This window comes from Bombyx mandarina, chromosome 01, assembly GCF_030267445.1.
Source record: "Bombyx mandarina strain Sakado chromosome 01, ASM3026744v2".
Classification (NCBI taxonomy): Eukaryota; Metazoa; Arthropoda; class Insecta; order Lepidoptera; family Bombycidae; genus Bombyx; species Bombyx mandarina.
Window position 1 is genome coordinate 17,315,768 of NC_143208.1, and position 15,687 is coordinate 17,331,454.

The 15,687-nt window shown below is 35.2% G+C and overlaps 1 protein-coding gene across 4 annotated transcripts in view; it reads right to left on the reverse strand.

The window, feature by feature from the left end:
• Positions 1-15,687, reverse strand: part of LOC114252812 (protein bric-a-brac 1) — a 360,826-nt gene that overhangs the window by 78,253 nt on the left and 266,886 nt on the right. The gene's annotated exons all lie outside the window — the stretch shown is intronic.

Consider the following 15,687-nt stretch of genomic DNA (forward strand, 5'->3'; position numbering starts at 1 on the left):
GGTGGTACATTCTGCGAAGCACTGCTCTTGCTAGGGTTAGTGTTAGCAACGACGTCAGCTCACCTACTAGTAAAGGCTACGATGAAATGATCTCTCAAGACAATAAGCTTAGGTAGGAAAAAATATAATTAAATTCTAACTAAGTTTGAAGCAGCGAGACCAATGGCTAAAAACAATCTGGCTTGCGTTTGTTTTGAGAATACTTAGAACCGATATGTAAGTAGCTAAAGGAAGCGTCAGAACGCTATTTTGAAAGAGTGACGCGACACTATAACCCCATAACGTGGCCGCCGCTCATATAATCGATCTAGGCGATGAGACAAAGCAAATTGACCGTCGCCCGAAATGTGACTTGTCGAATCCCTCAAATCCACTTTCAGTGCTTTCAGGCTCTTTAAGCAACGGTTACCGTCCTCGTTGAACTCGTCAATTACGATGAAAAATTTGGTGAACGAACTAACCCACAGACTACCACTTGCTTAGTAGACCGACTACCGACCGACAAGCCACTAAACTCATCGGATCTTCCTAGTGAGTCGCGATTCCGATCCGGAGGTAGATTCTGCGAAGCAATGTTCTTGCTAGAGCCAGTGCTAGCACATTCTCTCAGGTTAAGCCCCGTGAGCGCACTTACCAGACACGGCGTAGCTAGAATAGCCCATTAAGTTATCAGCAAAATGGTAGCGAAAACAAACGAAAATCGAACCCTAAAATTTTTATTTTTGAAATATCATTATTCTCCTGCCCTGGGGTCGGCGCAACATGTTTTCTCCTTCCATATCATATACAATTTTTTCGCTCACTCCTCTCTTAAGCACATCGTCTTTCACGCAATCCATTTAATTTCTTCTTAGGTCTACCTCTTCCTCTATATCCTTCCACATTCATAGTTAACAATCTCTTACCAACCTCATTTTTGAAATATATTTTGGTGAAATAATACTAATAATATCTAGGAACAAGGTAAGATATTCTGTATTATGGGAACCAAAAACTGATATAGATATCTAAACATACATAGTTAACAAACATAATAACAAAAAAAAAAACAGTGAATAAAAACGAAACCTATTTTGGTTTCTCCCAATTTTGGGGACGAACTCTATTACCCCTTTTTGCTTTGATCGTCTGCTGACCACGTTACCGGGAAAATAGGCTTTCCCGAACCAACGCATTGTCCCCTACATAAGGCAGCCCACTCAAAGGTGCAAATGAAATAAGCTTTGGCTAATTCTTAGTATTCACTTTCATACTTGAAGCTAAGAGAACTGCAGAGATTGTAGTGTCAACTTAATGGTAATGCGGAGCAAAATTTTTGACGAACTATACATTTCTAAGGCACAATTTGAACCCTGTTTTAACATCCTATAGATTAGTTCATTTTCTATAGTCACACCGTCATTTAAATACACGCAAAGTGACTAAAATTATTTTTATTACTTTGTTAAATCCCTAGAGCTATCTATATAAGCAAAAACTTTGTATCCCTTTTTACGAAAATTGCGCGGACGGAGGAGTATGAAATTTTCCACACTCATAGAGAATATAGAGAAGAAGTGCACAATGCTAATATTTTTTTAAAATAATGCATAAAAGATACATTAAATCAATAAAGAAAACATTACACACACTACATACCATGTATTTGACGCACACACGCATGCATACTATTTATTGTCAAGCTTTTGTTCTTGACGTCTGTTGTCAAATTGAGAATACATTAAATATTGTTTGTCTTTGTTAATATTTTTTATCGTGTAGCCTTGGCGAAATTCGTGATTATAGAAGTATCAATAGTATCAAAGTATAAAATCATAATAGTGTACAAACTTACAATTCCAATGAATTATAGTCGAATTTCGACTACTGCGGGACCTCTAGTAATTGTTTATTTTACGACAATTTGTTTATATAAATCGATTCATAAGTGATGTATCTCGTACACCTCAATTACTTGGGTATAAATAAAGTGAACTCATATCGATAGTTACTCACAAAAGGCAGGAAGGTGAAAATGCATTATCGTTAACATTTATTCTCTTAATGTTAACTAGATATGTAAGCATTTATTACCGCGTACATTGTTAAACATATAAAAAGTCACATTGCAAAATGCTAAATGTAAGTGCAAACGCTATTTCAATGCAGTAATTTTTTAGAGCCCTCGGACCATAATCAAAATGACTATTCACATTATCGAGTCAATTTTGTAATGGTTAAGTGATTAATTATTTTTATTTTGTAACGCCTACTATAATATTATATCAACCTGTTTTTTTGATCCATCATAACCTTACAATAATATTCATCATATAAGTACAGCTAATTGTTGGTAATTCAATTAGTAAAGTAATTACTAAAAATTCTTGGTAAGCGTCATTGGAGGAACATTGAAAACTTATTATAGTACATTTATAAGTTGTACGTTCTCAGAAATATTCCGTCGGAAGATTATTAACAGCATTTACATCGATGTGTGTTTAATTAAAATTTAAGCAAAACTAGATGGGACACAAAAATGTAGACTTTGACGGACACTAGCCATCAATTTTTCAATAAAGGCTTTAGAGTATTGCTTATGAGCTAAAGCCCAGACATTAGAGCGACTATAAATCATTAAGGAAGAACTACTTACAGATCTGGCTGTGTGGCTACCTGTCAGCAACCCTTATTGCGGTAAGTAGTTGTTAAAGAAATCCTTGGCTCGTAAATTAACTACAAACAAATCTGACCTTTAAATAAAACCAGGTACAGACTAGCCTAAACTGAAATTTATAAATCTCGATTTTGTAACAATGCTGTTAAATATGAAATTAAATTTAGTATGCCATTGAGTACTTTATTTTTACTGTATAATAATATTAATAAAAATCTTATTATAATGGTGTCAAAGACAAAATTTCAAATCGAATGCAATTTAGTAGATTTAAAACTCGGAAACAATATTAAATAAAAAAGTGAAAAGCGTCCTAATATTGATATAATTTGCACAGCGTTAAAATATTCACCAAATAAGAATCTGACGGGATATTTTGACAACGTTATTACACACGAATTTAATTTATTTAAATATAGAAATATTTAAATCTTGAGATGTGAAATGTGTGGTTAAGGTTGAATCTTGTCAACTGGACACTAGTCATGTTAAACGTAAGAAATAATATTCTGTGAGCGGTTCCCAGTCTATCAATGAAGCACGATACAATATGTCTTGTACTTTAATACCATAATCCACACTGGAACTATAATTTATGAAATTACAAGAATATTTTACAACTGTGTAACTCAACAAGTTTAAGTCGGTTATTATCAGTTTCGAAAATCGTCTTACACGTAATCCTCTGCGAAACGATTATAAGCATTCAATAACGATTCATGACGTTAAATATAAACTGGCGATTTTTTTTTTATAGCTTAGATGGATGAACGAGCTCACAGCCCACCTGGTGTTAAGTGGTTACTGGAGCCCATAGACATCCACAACGTAAATGCGCCACCCACCTTGAGATATAAGTTCTAAGGTCTCAAGTAAGTTACAACGGCTGCCCCACCCTTCAAACCGAAACGCATTACTGCTTCACGGCAGAAATAGGCAGGGTGGTAGTACCCAACCGCGCGGACTCACAAGAGGTCCTACCACCAGTAAGAAATTGTTTTTAATTCTTCGAACTTGAAAACTATAACACGACTATATATATAGACGATATAGTGTAGGAAAATACGTCTAAGGGTAAGTCTTACCAATAATTTATTTGTGGTAGAGACGCATTGTGAGGTCGCATAAGTCAACACCAGAACTCTGCCTATTTCTGGAGTAAAACAATCATACTTTCTAGTTCAAAAGGGACAGCAGTCACGCAATAGAGACGATACTTGAACTCATATCAACTCACGCTGTGAAATCTATGAGCTACATAACCCATCTAACGCAATAAACTATCAATGTTTAATGTAATTTTGATTAATTCTAAGATCTGTGTCACTCTTAAGCGGTTGTCAGAAGCCGTAAGCACCAATCTTAAATCATGTTGACATGGAGAAACGACTGAATCTCAATTGCGTTTTAGCATCGGCTACCCATCAAGCGAGATCGTATATTTAATTATACTAGTGCTCCCTCGGTAGTCGAAATTCGACTATAATTAATTGAAATTATAAGTTTGAACATTATTATGGTTCTATTGTCAAAGACTATTATTTTACTTCTTATAATTAGAGATTTCGCCAAGACTACATTACAGACAAATAATATGAAAGACAAACAATATTAATCTATTCTCAATTTGATCATAGACTTTAAGTGATAACAAAAGTTTTACAATAAACGAAGAGTATATGTGAGTATGTGTGTGTGTCAAATACATGATAGTGTGTAATGTTTCTTTTATTGATTTAATATATTTTTAGGCATAATAAAATAAAATAGCATTCTGGACTCCCTCTCTATATTTTCTAAAAGTGTGGGAAATTTCATACTCCTTCGTCCGCGTAATTTTCGTAAAAAGGGGTACAAAGTTTTTGCTTCGCGTATTAATACGAGTATATAGATGACAAAAATAGTATGATATATTTTCCTGTGCGGACTAGCGACTTGTAGTGGGAGGTAGGTCCTCCTCCTCCTTCAGTCGATCGCTCATTGCTGAGCATCGTGATGCGCCCGCCTATGACCTTTTTTGTAATCTGCAGCCACTTTTGTCGGTCAGTGGCACAGTGAAGTGCTTGGCTCCGTCTCATGTCTAGCCACTCGGACACTTAGTCACTCCATCATTTTCTCCTCCGACCTCTGGATCGTCTTCCATCCACTTTACCCGTCACTATGAGTCTCTCCAGGTTGCCAGAGGGTTTTCTTGCTATATGACCAAAGGAGGTAGGTACTTGGATACTAAAGGTTCAAAATACTTTACGATACTATTGACTGATTGTTTATGCGATCATAGCAGAGCGAGTGCTGGTTATATTTACGAGCTCGCAAAGTTTCCAACGCTTAATTGAAGTACGATTTAAACGAATTATCTGTTGGACGGAACGGCTAACATAGTAAACGGGAGTCCTTGAAAATACACGTGGGATATTCCAGTATGGCAAACTAAGCGTTGACAGTGCGCAGTGCTATGTACGTTATTGAATCAAGTTGCGTTGCGTTGGCCACGTCGCCGGCAAGAGACCCGCTAGATTCCACGGCGACTTATCTATCTTTATAGATAAAAATTAATTCCTGTTCGTTAGTCTCGCTAAAACTCGAGAACGGATGGACCGATTTGGCTAATTTTTGTCTTGAATTATTTGTCTTCTACAAATATAATAACAGTTGATTCTTTGCTAATTTATACACAATTTACTATGATTAAATAAAAAATTAAAAAAAACAGTAAATCTATTTATATAAAAATGAATTGCTGTTGGTTAGTCTCGCTAAAACTCGAGAACGGCTGGACCGATTTGGCTAATTTTGGTCTTGAATTATTTGTGGAAGTCCAGAGAAGGTTTAAAGGGTAGATAAATATGAAAATGCTCGGAATTGAATAAAAATAACAATTTTGTTTTCTCTTTGATGTGTCCCCCGTCGGACGGATTCCTTTTGTTTGTTTTAAGTTTATTTTATACAAAAGTTTAAGTCTTTTATTTATCGATTCTGGCACTACAAAGTCTGTCGGGTCAGCTAGTTAATTGATAAATGTCTGCGAATTCTGCCACCATTGAACTAATAAGATCGTTATTGTCAAAAGTAAACAAATCATTAATAACGTAAATCGTTTATTCTTTTGGAAACTGTACACTAATTCTGTTACCAGACGCAAGCCATTTAAAGGCGGTGGATAATCGACCGATTATAAAACACTTCAATTCAATTGCAACTATATTGAGACCTTATAACTCATATCTCAAGGTGGGTGGCGGTATTTACGTTGTAGATGTCTATGGGATCCAGTAAACACTTAACACCAGGTGAGCTGTGAGCTCGTCCAACCATCTAAGCAATAACAAAAAATTTACTATAATCATCTTAGAGACAGCACTAACTACGTTGTTACAAAGCCTTTGAATAATACGTTAAAAGTCTCTATACAAGCCGATCTAGACGACTTAAGTCTGAATATTATTAAGTTTTTTATAGTTTACATTCATACATACATCATATTGAGATATGAGGTTTAGGCTATGATTGAATTCTACTCATAATATAAGGGTTGTACGCACGACTGCTTCGCGGCAGAAATAGGAAGGATGATTGTGTCCGCCCGTGCGGGCCTATAATACGCGCTACCAAAGGTATCCAAAGCACCTGCTTCGGAATTTGAATACTATTTTTATACTTTTTTATTTCAATTAATAACCTGCATAAAACTAACAAAAGAAATGACGGAATGTTGACGATGTAAAAGATTATAAAATAACAAGAAAATCGTAGTGATTAAAACGCAACGATCGGTGGATGACACCCTCCAGCGTCGCGGAGAGAGGTGCTCAAAGCTAATTCCTAGTAACCAGGAGCTACGCTGACGCCTTCCGTCACTCGTTCCCGAAAGCACTTTCGTGGCGCGTTAAGCACTCGACCGGGGGGCCGCCCCCACCAGCCGCCACCTCATCGAAAAAAGGCGATGCACTTCGGATTGTTCTTTTTATGTCCACGATCGATCGTTTCGATGAAGGCCTGAATTTTTATCTGAACGCGAGGTAGGTCGCACGTGAGCTGTAATAGGCCGGTTCCGGAACAGTAAATTAGAATGCTAGTAATGGCGCTAAACAAATATTAAAAATCAACTTAAAGTGCCACCCGGATGTCTGGTAATAATAATATGTATGATAGTTTTGTACTTACGACCATATATCTGCTCTTTCGACACTTACCTGAAAGAAATGAAAAATGATTAGATTAACATGACAGTATTTATTTTGAATATACATACATATATTTACAATTTACCGACGATTTTTCGTTATGACAGTACGAATTATAAACACGTTTTCGATACAATAATGAAAGCGTGCTCTCATGACGACTGACTGTTTACGCAAATGTGAACGTGTTTTAATTTTATTCACTTGACTGAACACTACACTGTTGCCGTTTTCTATTCTATATTTACATGAATATTAAAGAAAATTGTTACATGAAACTAAAAATTAATTATGAAGCGAATTTAATCGTGATTTTCATTCGCAATAGAATAATAAATAGCTACCTCCATTCGCAGTAACGGGTAAATTTGAGATTAGAATTTTTCGAAATAAACATTTAACTTTTAGGTACCTCAAGCACCAGTCATCATTCTCGTCGAACCCGTCGCATGCGACGAAGGGCTTGGCGAGTAAATTAACCCACAGACACAGCCCACTGAGTTTTTCGCCCAATCTTCTCAGTGGGTCGCGTTTCCGATCCGGCTCTTGCTAGGATTCGTGTTAGCAACATCGTCAGGTTTGAGCCCCATGAGCTCACCTAATAGCCCGGTGATGCCTGACATGGTCTCTCTAGACCATCAGTTTATGTAGAAAAAAAAAAAAAAAAAATTCATAATAGTAAATTGAAAAAATTAAACGTTAGCACTGCACATAAAAGCTAAATTTCGTGAATTTATTATCGAACCATTACTAATCCGATATTTGAACGATACAAAACGACCCTATCTCCAAACTGTTATTGAAATATATGACAAATAATATAGATATAATAATCACTAAAATACGAAACCTACTAGGTGGGAAGGAACTAAACCAGTCTGAAATTATGGCTGAGAAATCAAATGACATTCACGTGGGTTTGATTGATGTAGGAAATTCTCGATACGTATTGCAGATTCATTGATCCCATTTCACGAGATTAGGTGAAGTCTATCATTATTTCGATTGTATTTGCTATCTGTAATGATTGCATATTATCACAATATTGCGTTATTGTATAATAATTATTTAATGAGGTTTTAATTAACAACAAACTATAATCTAGATTGTTCCATCTCTATCATGTAATATAACAATACAAAAACATTTTTATTGTTTTATTGTTTCTATGATTCCAAACGTATAGTATGAAACAATAAAATTCTATTAAGCTGATTATAATTTGTTTTTCTCGTTTTCAATTAAGACCAATGTGAACAAGTAAGATCAGATAAATACAATGACCGAGTCTACACTTAGTATTTAAATACTTAATAGTTAACAGGAAGTGTTCGTGTTTTCTAAATGAAAAATAGCGCACAATACTTTATCTTCACATACATAATGAAATATTAATACGTACTTATTCATGCAGCGATGCCCTAGTTTTTATGCATATTTTAAAATATGTATGTATTATCGATAAACATGATATTACACATTGTTTCCTGATACATTTTTTTTTCCCGTACCTATGCCTTGAGAGGCTATTTCAGCTTCATCCTAACGTTTGTAGAGCTCACGGGCTCAACTGGAGAGTTGCTAACACCGACCCTAGCAAGAGCAGTGCTTCGCAGAATCTACCACCGGATCGGAAACGCGACCCACTGAGAAGATCCGGCGAGAAACTCAGGCCCTTCGTCGCAAGTGACGGGTTCGACGAGGACGGTAACCGGATAGAATTTCAGTAGGTTTTAGATAATATGATGTTTCAAGCGGCGATGTTTTCTAGCATGATTTTGTAATATAAAATAAATGAAAAAAAAATTGTGAGGTAAAAAGTGTTTTACTATTTCGTAATTTTTAAAACAGTCTCGTAATGTAAGTGGCTGGCTCACAGTCATGACGACAGGATTGACAGTAGCTATGAGCTTTGGTAATCGCTTACATCAGACCGGTCATAACCTTGTCGCTTATGTCGCTTAAATCATCAATTATTTATTTATACATTGTAGTAGCTCTCCCGAGTCGTATATACTGGTAAATGCGCACAAATGCCACTATTGACAATAATTAACATGATTTAAAATTTCGTTTATTTTATGTTATTATTTATTTATTATTAGTAAAATTAAATTGTTATTGTAACATATTTAATATTTAGTAGACATTGTTTTGATGTAAAAAGTTTTTGTGTGAAGTTTTAGTTGCTGTAACCAAAACAAAATGGCTAATTGTGTAAAAACGTAACTTGTGGCTTTTGTAATAAACAACGTTTGCTGTTAACGTTTTATAGAATTGCATTGTATTTTTATTGTAATAGATCTTATGTGTGAGGGCCTTGGCGTAACGCCGACATATATATGTTTGAAATTTAAGTTTCGTTTGTAGTATTTGTAAGTATTTGATGTCGTCCTTGATTTAAGCATTTCAGTAGATGATGACCGAGCTTTGCTCGTTTTTTTTTTGATAACGCCATCTTGTTGTTTCTTTAAAGCGGTTAGTTGCCCTCAATTAAGAAAAATAGTATTATTATTCGCCAATAGATGTCGGGAAGAGTTGATTATTGAAAATACGAATAAAACATTTTCTAAAAATAAATCGTAGCTAGATCGATTTATCGCCCCCGAAATCTCCTGTATACTAAATTTTATGAAAATCGTTGGAGCCGTTTCCGAGATTCAGATTATATATATACAAGAATTGCTCGTTTATAGGTATAAGATAATTCAAAAACTAAACAAGAGACTCGGGTCATGAAACTGAAATCAGTATAGCGATGAATTTATCTTACAATAAGTAGAGATATATTTTTGTAGTTCAGTGGAGCTGATTGAGCGGATTGAATGAACTCCCCCGAGTCCGTATGAAATAAACTCACACTCGGTGATGGGCATACTGCGAAGGATTGTTTTGAGCCGATTGAAGAATCTAATTCGGGGCCGAACGGCATTTATTTTAATAATAGGTTTAGGAAAACACATTGTGGACTAACTCTGCGCCGGTTAATCAACCGTACAACAGTTCCGAAAAACAAAACAAAAACAAAACAACTCAAAAACCTAAAGTTTGAAGTGAAACTTCTAATGTGACTTCCAACAAGGTTGCCATACGAGAAAGAGACAGAGCGAGAGTGAATGCGAGGCACTCGAACGTATACGCAACTCGTTAGCAACAAGTAGCGTCCAATATTTTAAAGAAGAATCTAAATATATATTAATGTTGAACATGTCACAACTCTTGTACACAGCATTCCCTATTAAAAGAGCAATCTGATTTAAGGATGAAAAATGAAGAAAACTACAATACTACACATCGAAAAAGAAGTTTCACTTCATTCACGTGCACCAAGTTGCACGCGTACCATTTCTTTTGTGTTAATATTATAATTCTCTTCCTGTTTTTTTGTTTAAAAGAAGGCGTTGTACGTTTTTATAGAGAGGTGATAATGTGATTATTTCGAATCGCGACCCTCGGGAGCTCCACGCGAGTACAGCTTTCCATAATAAATTTCAGCTGAATGGATTCAAAAATGCGGCTTGATTACATTTTAATATGTACGTTCCGATTGCTTTGTTTTTTTATTTTCATATGGGGTAGATTCTTTTTTTAAATTTTCAATTTCACAAGTTTTTCTTTTTTAAATTGAAATTTGATTTTAGCAAAAAAAAAAGTTTACGTACGTCCATTTAAGCTGGTTTTAAACACACGTGATTGACATTACAAAAGGGGTTGTGGAAGTGACGTGTGCTACCGAATACGCCGCGTATATAATATTTTGACGTCAAAATAAATAACTACAGGAAACAAGGCTTTATGTTATTACGAACGTCATATTCCTGCAAAGGACGTCTGCACAAAGGCCAGATAAACTATTAAAATCTCGTTTCTGAAATGGAGTTTTCTCAAACGGTATAACATATTACTTTCCACATTTCCGTTGAATTAATTTCCAAAATACAAGTTGAATGACCCGTTCAGCGCACGAACAAACAAAACAAAAAAGGTATATTTCTAACGATGCATTATTCATCAAAGAAACATTTGTACGGAACCACGTTACATAGCGCCGCGACTGTATCTGAAATACATAATATGTATATACATATATTCATGGCGTATTTGCTAAAGAAAATATTATGTATTAATCTTAATAAATATTCAACAACGCTGTTGGATCGTAAATATAGCGGCCAACCGATACAAAAAGATAATGAAAATAAAAAGTACTTTAGTATTGATTAAAGTAAAGTATTAAGTTATTGGAAGTGTTTTTACGGCATATTTACACGCCTGTACATCGTGTTGTGATATAGTTTGCTCGCCACTTAATATAAGTGTGTGACAAAAACATCTTCGAGTCGAAAAGTCGTTTGCTACTTACTCACAAAACCAATTAAGTAATAAATATAAGATGCCTAAGAATCTACAATATAAGAGGACATATTTAGTGTTATTTCAGGATATGCTGCTCCTCTGTCTACAACGATAAAAACTTTATATATTTAAAACTACTTTCACACTTTAATCTCTTGTTTGTTATTTTCATGCACTTTACAGTTTTCGTGATCCGACAACTAAGCTCGTGCATTTGGTTAAAATCTTAAACACTGGCTTATTTAATCACATTAACAATTAAGCTGAGACGATTTCTTCGAAAACAATCAAACCGTTTACGTATAATCTATACTACTATATAAATCTACAAAGTACAAGGAACAAAGAGCCACGAAGGGCTTACAGGGACACGACCTTCAGCAATGAAGTATGCGACTAAGAGGAAGAGATATAAATCTACAGTGGTTTTTACTAATGTTTTTTTTTTTTTTGTTGTTGCTTAGATGGGTGGACGAGCTCACAGCCCGCCTGGTGTAGTAGACCGAAACGCATTACTGCTTCACGGCAGAAATAGGTAAGGCGGTGGTACCTACCCGCGCGGACTCACAAGAGGTCCTACCACCAGTAAAAAACCATATTCCGTCATAACTACTGAACCATGCACCCGATTGACTTCAAATTTGGTAACCATGTAGAAAATACATGTATTTAATGGATAGGCTAATATTTATATGAGTGTTAGACTCCCTACACCAGCTGCGGGGGCGTTAATAATGAGAATCTCTGAGAAATAATAATGTTAATTTTAAATGGCCAGCGAAGCGGACGGGTACATCTAGTTTAAAATAAACCTGAAAATTGCGGAGCGTTAGTCAACTAGCAATGATATCACTGGTAATAATTGGTCGTGGTAATTAACACGCCGGCAGCCGGTGGCTCGCGACCGTTTTATGACCGTTTTTGACCGGTGGAACACCAAACGGTTAGTGTTTAACGACGTTCTGTTAAAAAAAAAACCAAAAATATTCTGCGCTACTGCCGCTGATGCGGTTAACGATGTTTGACAGATTTTTCACAGTCCGATAGATACTGTAGTTTCTTTTGCTTTCCGCGTGTCGTAGACGTAATTTTTATTGCTAGTGCGGTTAACACGAATACTAATAAATTAAAATAATAAACTAGAGATTATGTTCAATTTAAATTTAAACAGCTTAAACAAGTATATTTTAATGATGGATTAATTACAGTTTTTCTGGCTGCGATCTTTTTAAAAAAATTTTTCTTGAATTGGGTTGCAGATTAAAAATTAGAAAATGATTTATTAATTAATTCCGATTTTTTTTTCCAACGATTTTTTTAATGAGGCACTCGTTTTTTGTTTTTAATTAAATTAATCCGTACTACATCATGTATTGTATTATGTATAATTAAGTTATAGAGGTGTTCAGTGTTGAATAGACAAATGTCATTTGTGTCCCAAACGGATGTGGAACTGATTATGGCACCACAACTAAAATTTTACGTAAAATTATTACTATGCGATACTATTTTTTTATTTTTTATTTTTTTATGCTTAGATGGGTAGACGTGTTCACAGCCCCCCTTGTGTTAAAATGATTACTGGAGCCCATAGACATCTACAACGTGAATGCGCCACCCGCCTAAGTTCTAAGGTCTCAGTATAGTTACAACGGCTGCCCCACCCTTCAAATCGAAATGCATTACTGCTTCACGGCAGAAATAGGCGGGACGGTGGTACCTACCCGTGCGGACTCACAAGAGGTCCTACCACCAGTAAGATTTCTGAATCCATTTACTTAGGTCCTACCACCGGTAAAACTTCTGGATCTGAGCTCAGAAAGCGTTAAGAAAATTAGCGAAGCAGGTCTTAAGACCATCAGAAAACCTGAAACTGTATTTGAACAGAATTTTTAACGATTTAGTTAAGAATAGACAAATTGTTTAATTAAAAATTTAGAATAAAGAAAAAAACATTCGAAATGACGAATTCGGAAGGAAAAAAAAATGAATTACTCCAATGCAACGTTATAAACGCTGCAATAATTCAGCGGAACAGCCAGTACTGTCGACCGGAGCGTTTCGACATTTCAACATTTTTAATTATATAATAAATTTGTATTATCACCGTTGTAATGACAAAATTGTTTTCCCCGTAGTCGGGCTTAATTCGTTCAGCGTTTGTTGCTGTATGATGTGTCGGTGCTCTCTGCTTTACGGTGAATAATATTTGAAGGTTTTTTTCGAATGGCTTACGTCTAATTGAGACAGTACCTTTCTCTTTCTAACTATTTATCCATTGAAAGAATATCTTTCTGTCTCCCTTCCTAGCTATTTATACTAAATGGTAGTGGGGTAAGTTTTCCTTATTCTACTCCTCCACTTCGCTCTGTCTTCGACATTCTCCTCAGCAACATTGCATTCACTTTTGTCCTTCAGCACTACATCTTTCCACCTTGTCTTGGATCTACCTCTAGGTCTCCGCCTGGGGAGTATATTTGTGTTATATTAATTATTATGTGTTATTTTAATATTAATAGCCCTTGCAACAGGCACTTGGAAAGGAAAAAAATGTAATGGATAGACTGATAGTTATGGGTTTTTAAGTTACTTAAATAGATTATAAGTAATACTAACAAAATGTTATGTTTTTTTTTAACTGAAATAAATTATTAATAATAATAATAATTACTTAATTATTTTTCTGTGTAGGACATGGATGGCGGGTACCGCGTTCTGATGTTTATAGAATCCGGTAACCACTTAACACCAGATGAGCCGCGAGATCGTTTGTGCTATAAAAAAATGTTTGCAGTAAAATAGCATCGAAAGTGTAAAATATCGTTTGTTTAGTAAAAACATATTAAGAAAGTGAAGACATATTTCGATTAGTAAAATTAGATGAAGCGCTCCGTTGCTATTTAAATTTGACCTCGATTTTTCTAATAAAACATCTATTATAGCACTTAATATTGTTTCATGTCAAAGGCGAGATTAAATTTGGCGAAAAATTGAGTCTCTCATTGGAAAATTAAGGCTAAAATACGTTCGGTGTCATAAAGCGCCTATAATAATTAATGAAACACGTCCATTTCATTTCTCCTGTTATCTATCTTTAAAAAAATATTATTGTATAATATTTTTAGCTGATATTTTTTATTTCAAAGTATTTTTTCACTGTTTCAATTAACATTTTCATCTGCTTATTATTATCGCCTTAGTATTAAATTTTGAATACAAAAATAGAATGGACAACACGACAAAGTATAGAATGTATTCAAAAAGTGACGTCATTGTAATTTGAAATCGATCAAGGTTCTTTATTAGAAAACAGTGATCTGAAAACCATAAATATATTTATTAAAAAATATATTGTCACTAAATCAATGAAAAACACCAAAGAAATATAGTCGTTAGTTTATAGTGATAACAAAACAACAACTTTTTTTTTTAAACCTTAAAACAAATTAATTAACGCGGCAACGTTACATGGATCGAAACCCGCCTTGTATAGTTTGCAAATCAGCCTGGCAGGGGAGAAATTTAATCGGCGGACGTTACGAGTTCTGACGGGTGATGTATTAACATTTATTGGTTTACAAATTAAAGATAACCCCGCAACGGAACACCAATATGATAAAGCGGCCGATCCGCGAGCTTTTTTTTTATTTCAGTCCGGTCCGGTCCGGTCCGGCGCTAATCGTTTATATGAAAAGTTTCGTGACTCGAAAAAAACGTTTTTATTGAACGAAAAAATATCCAATTTCTGGTAACGTTTGTTTATTAATACCTGTAACTTTGATGGCTGTTTTTGTATTCGCTTGTTTGATTACTCACATTGCTTTTTATATGATGTAAAACTTTGTTTTATAGAGCTAAGACTTGACCTCTATCACCATATCGGAAATATTACTGAAGTACCGCGTTCTAATTTAGCGGCATATAGTGTAAGGCTTGGTAGTAGGCAGCGGCTTGGCTCTGCCCCTGGCGTCGCTGAGGTCCATAGGCGACGGTAACCACTGATCATCAGGTGGGCAGTATGCTCGTCTACCTACAAGGGCAATAACATAAAAAAAGTCACTGGACTGAAAAATAATTATGTCCCTCTCAGAAGTCTAGTAAGTGGTAAATCCTTAATAAGTCGTAAATCGGCGACGCTAGTTACTACCGATCAAATGTGCCGTAAGGTGCTCTTTCTAGAATGATATCGAGAACTCGATAATATGCTTCGTAATTTGTAATTTTAAACTTCAATTTGAAGTCTATCGTGCCCTAACATATAAGACGACCGGTGTACAGATACTAAACGATGAGACTGCCTTCAATCAAATTCCACCAGCAGTACCAATTCTCACGAACAACGTCTACGATTGAAAAACAACGCCATGTAATTTAAGGAAATCCCATACATTAATATATTTGTGTGTCAGGTTACTGTCGGATTCAATGATAACTACTGCTGCACTTATACTGCTAATGAATTAAACTTTATTTTTAAATGTATAATTAACG